Consider the following 5,724-nt stretch of genomic DNA (forward strand, 5'->3'; position numbering starts at 1 on the left):
ATTTATTCAAGGAAAATCTCAGCAACAGGATTAAAGAGGACCTAGCCTGCTCGTGAGGGAAACCTGAAAAATGGCCCCCCAAACGTCTTCATATGATGTTTCTCCCATTTCTTAATACATTTCTTCTTATTGTTTTTGGCGCACTGTTTCCAAGGACACATGAAATCACACCTAGTTATTTCCCACTGGCCTCCTGAGAGTAAGTGTCAGGTAAGACCAAGGTGTCTCTGAAGACAGAAGAGAGTATGGGGTTAAGTTCTGGTGGGGTTTGCACGGTTCCAATGCCATTTCAGTCCAACAAAACCGAACTGGAGCCCTATGCGAGAAATAAATAGTTTTGTTTGTCTTAACACTCATGTTAGCTTCTGGTAAATTCATATTTCTCTCCTCACCTCTTTTGGGGAAATTGATCCTCCCCCCCTACTTCAACTGTGCAGCTCTATCCATGGCTGCCAATCATAATGTCCCACTCTACTCACGTTAGGACTAGGGATGGGACCCAGGTTATGCTAAGGAGACACCTTCACTACGCCAAGGAGACTTTTTAGGATTCAATGTCTTTGGTGGTGGTGATGGTAGGGGCTCTGCTATCTCCGTTGACAGGTTGGGAAGATATGAGAGAGCGCATACAGCAGCCATGGTTCCTCTGTGTGGAATGAGTCCCTCTGCCTTTAGAGGAAGAAGAGACGAGCTTGTAAGTACAGAGAAGCAAAAATGAGAGTGGAAAGGCAATCTATTTAGCCATAGCTTTCCTTGTTACATAAACTCTAAATTACCCCTTTTGCTTAAACGAGCTTACACTGAGTTTCCGTCACTTACAATCACAACTGCCCTGATTAGAACAGCTCTCCCTTAATGGGTGTCTGGTCCCGTTCTCAGTGCTCAGGAGACAGGGAGGAATATGATTCTGTATCTGTTTTCAAGGAACTCAGATCTATCGGGAGAGGAAATTACCTCAACAAACCACAAAGGAATGTGATGGCCGCCATAATAGAAGGAGTGCACACAGCCATAGGGTTAGGGGAAAGAATTCAGGAAATGCTAAAACTAAAGATGGACGTTTAAACCAAGCCTTCAAGTCTCTGGAGTCAAGGCTGATAAAGACCCAGTACGGTGGGCATTCGTATCCAGCCCCTCTCCCTTACTAACTGGGCAATTTGTTTACCTTCTCAGGGCCTCAGTTCCTTCTATAAAATGGAGACAAACATCATATCTATCTCATGGGTTTTGGCACATATTAAATGCTATAGTGCTTGTAAAATGCCTGGCACAGTACAAGTTTGGTAAATGTCAATGATTACCCTCCTCCCAAGGGCAAAGTCCACACCCATATATTTTTAGGGTTGTACCTTCTAAATGGAGCCATTCAGGACAACACAGCTAGGGGAGAACACATCTTACTCTCTACCTGATAGATACACTGCTTCGTGGAGAGGGATATTTCTATCAGCTCTTATGCACACTTAGTCACAGCCTACGCATGGTGTCTAGATCCTTGACTCTTTGGAGAGAAGAACCTCAGAAGGAGAGAGAGACCCCTGCTTGGACCGTAATGAGCTCAAGGTAACATCTTACAGAATCTGAAGGGGAGACAGAAAGCCCATTAATTCACAACCTTTTATGTAGGGTTTCAATAATCTCTGGCTTATTATTCTTCACAAAATCCATGGTACTGGCTTGGATTGTTTACCTTTGCGAATTAATAAACAATGAATGAAAAAGCACAGAGAGGTGTGCAGTTCCAAAATTTGACTCTTTAATGGCCTTTCTCCAAAGTCTTAAAAACCCCAGGGAATCTAGTCTTGACTTTGTTTGTTGGATCCTCCTAGGACCTGGAGCATGACAAGATTCTAATGAGTCTTAATGATTGGGTGATTAAGTTTTGTTTATTATGAAAACCCAGTTAGTCTTATGTGGCAGACTGTTGGATTTCAGCAGAAAGAGCATCAAACTAGAAGTCTGGCTCTGACAATATAATGGATTGAACTAACATGCATGTCCCACCTACTATAAACACATAGAAATGCTAGATAAAATAAAAACCACCAGCTCCTCTAATTTAAATACATAGCTGAATGAATAGAGACTATTTGGTTTAATGCTCTGCTGTGGTGGTTTGAAACTCTTGATGCTGTTATCTCTGAATGTGTGTTTTATAAGTGAAGTCTGATGGGATAATGGAGTGTACACATGAGCAGAGGAGAAATATGGACAAAAGAAAAAGCTTTATATTTTAGTATATTTAATACACTTTATTCCTGCTGTTTTTAAGATTTTATTTATTTATTTGACAAATCGGGTGAGAGAGCACAAGCTGGGGAAGCAGCAGAGGGAGAGGGAGAAGCAGACTCCCCACTGAGCAGGGAGCCCGATGCGGGACTCGATCCCAGGAGCCCGGGATCATGACCTGAGCCGAAGGCAGATGCTTAACTGACTGAGCCACCCAGGAGCCTCTATTCCTACTTCTTGAGTAAGAGGTCCCTCAGTTTCATTTTACACTGGGCCCCATAATCATGTAAGCAATCCTGGGTAAGTTTCTGTTTATTAATTTAGATGGTAAGTATATAGATGTTTGCTTTATTATTATTATTCCTTAAACAGTTCATATTTGCTTTATAGTCACCTGTAAACGTGATACTTTTTACAAGAAAAAGAGAAGAAGAGAAAGGGAAAAAAAGGTAAAAATACTTCCAGATCCTGAGACTCTTCTATGACTTCAGTGAGGCTGGTCTTCCTTTCTTCCTTTCTTCCTTCCTTCCTTCCTTTCTTTCTTTTTTTCTTTCTTTCTTTCTTTCTTTCTTTCTTTCTTTCTTTCTTTCTTTCTTTCTTTCTTTCTTTCTTTCTTTCTTTCTTTCTTCTTTCTTTTTTTCTTTCTTTCTTTCTTCTTTCTTCTTTCTTTCTTTCTTTTTTCTTTCTTTTTTTCTTTCTTTCTTTCTCTCTCTCTTTCTCTTTCTTTCTTTCTTTCTTTCTTTCTTTCTTTCTTCTTTTCTTTCTTTCTTCCTTCCTTCCTTCCTTTCTTCCCATCTTTCTTTCTTTCCTTCCTTCCTTCTAGAGCGAGTGCGCGCACGCGCATGTGCATGCAGCAGGGGTGGAGGAGCAGATAAGCAGAGGGAGAAGGAGAGAGAGACTCTTAAGCAGGCTCCACGCCCACAGAGCCTGATATGGGGCGCAGTCTCACGACCTTGGGATCATGACTCAAGCCAAAATCAAGAGTCGGACACTTAACCGACTGAGCCACCCAGGTGCCCCAAGTGAGGCTGGTCTTTCTTATGGAAAATGGATTTTATTTTTGGAAGCAACCTACAAGTAATTTGGCCATGAGTCTGGTTAATGACTGCTGGATAATGCCACTTTGATTCACACGTAAAATCATTACTATGACTGATTTTGTCATTTGGTTCACAAACTAGTTCTAAGGAAACTCTTAAAAAACTGTTTTAAACATACTTTTTAATACATAAACATCCCTAGATTGTTTAGATGCTTCCAAGTTGACTCTTCTGATTGGATCAATGATCAAAAGAGTTTAGAAATTAGGCAAACTAATTTCTTCACCCAATCCTTGACCTCTGTGAAAGCACAACAAGGATATATTTCACAATTTGCTCTCTTCTAAAACATTTAGAGGAAATTCACCAGGCAAGGCAACATATAAATACCTCTTTTACTGGTGAAAATCAGTCTATTTATCATTTGGCTAAACTTTATGTGGGGAAAATGAATGTGTGATGTCCAGGGTGTCCTAAATCTGGATCACACTCCCCCTGCAGATTTAAGATAAAGTTCGAAGATGAAGTTCTTCACTTCTAACCAATCAACATCTTTCCCCTGCTTTGTTTGGCATTTGATAGAACTCTGTATCTTTTTTTTTCTTTTCTGTGACAATTTAATCTTTCTTGCCTATTAATTTAGAACAAAATGGACAAGCAAGGTGCCATCATGTCTGAATTCGAATGTGACTCCTACTACATTTAACTTGCAAACCCTGCTCTGGGTAATGACTTCCAGCAGTGGTAACCCAGTGGACATAATTATAGGCTAACAGCATTCGTGGGCTGCTTATTCCGTGATTCTGGTTGCTTACTTTCTCTGGGGAAGGAATAGAACAGAAGAGTCAATAAGGTTGTTACATAAGGCGCCCCCAGCCCACACGAGCTGCCATCTCTCTGGAGGACTTTCCTGCATGGCCAAGTCGGCAGTGGGCCTGGCCCCTCCCCTCCCTGCTCACCAGGAAAGGAAGGTGTGAAACTCTGGCACAGTCGTCAGGGAGCCCGTCCCCAAGGCTCAAGCCAGAGGTGTGCTAGAGCCAGCTCATTCCAGCTTGCTAGGACCAATTACACACATCTTTCCCTAATTTGGTGTTCAGTGACTTCACTGTTGGTAAGCTTGAAATCAGCCATGGTAGGTTTGCTTACACCAATAGAATTAGCAAATACAGGGGGTGCCTGGGTGGCTCAGTTAGTTAGGCATCTGCCTTCGGCTCAGGTCATGATCCCAGGGTCCTGGGATCGAGCCCCACGTCAGGTTCCCTGCTCAGCGGGGAGCCTGCTTCTCCTTCTGCCTGCTGTCCTCCCCACCCCCCCACTCCCCCACCTGTGCTCTCTCTCTCTCTCTGGCAAATAAATAAAATAATATCTTAAAAAAAAAAAAAAGAAAAAAAGAATTAGCAAGTACAAAGCTTTTCTGGTTAGAGAGCTTGTTGTGAACATGTTTATCAGCATGCCACTGGCTGAAGCCCTGAGCGCTGAGACCAGGGCCTGTCAGGAGATGAGAGGTGACAGACCTTCAGTCATGAGTTAGTTGGTCACATTGCAGGAAAAAATCCAACACAAGGACCAACCTGGCAGGACTGTTCTGAAGAGCACAAACCAGCAACCTGGCCGACCTTATAGGCTCACGGTGAATGAGGTGTGTTAAATAGCCTTTCGTTTTCCACCCAGCTATTTGGGCGAAGGAAAACACTTGTTCTTCTAGATGCAGGTCTGGCCTGTGTTGAGAACCAAAAAGATGTCAGCAGGTGTCCCAGAGGAGAAATGGCCCCCCGCCCCACCCCCCACTTTTTAAAATGAAAACTGTGTGATCCCTTTCGATATTAATGACTAGTTTTGAATGAAAAAAATAGGAAATTAAACAAAGAACTATATTTTACTTGAAAAAGAAAACCTTAATCCGAAGTGATCTAGGAAAAAAAGGCTTGCGTAGCATTTTTTTGTATGTCCTTTTTTTTATATGTCCTATATCCTTTTCCATGTGTCCTTAATTTCCCACCGGACTTTGCATGTGTTTATATACCCTAGCAGAATGTATAAATGGAAACCATCATGGATGAGAAAGCGCTGTCACCCTTGGTGACTTTGGGTGGGTGGTGGACTCCGAGAAACAAACTGAGGTTCTCGAGGGGAGGGGGTGGGGGGTGGGTCAGCCCGGTGATGGGTATTAAGGAGGGCACGTTCTGCGTGGAGCACCGGGGGTTATGCGCAAACAATGAATCCTGGAACACTACATCAGAAACTAATGATGTAATGTATGGTGATTAACATAACAATAAAAAGGGGGGAAAAAAGAAAAAGAAAACGATTCCCAACAGAGAAATTTCAGCAATTAATTTTGACCTAAAAAATCTAAGTTTTGAATAAATACCTGACTAGAGGATGCTATGTAAGCAATGATTCACATTGCCTTGGATTTATTGTATGCATCTTTAATACAAAGAAGAATTGCAAA

The sequence above is a fragment of the Zalophus californianus genome, chromosome 4 (genome assembly GCF_009762305.2).
Source record: "Zalophus californianus isolate mZalCal1 chromosome 4, mZalCal1.pri.v2, whole genome shotgun sequence".
Taxonomy (NCBI): Eukaryota; Metazoa; Chordata; class Mammalia; order Carnivora; family Otariidae; genus Zalophus; species Zalophus californianus.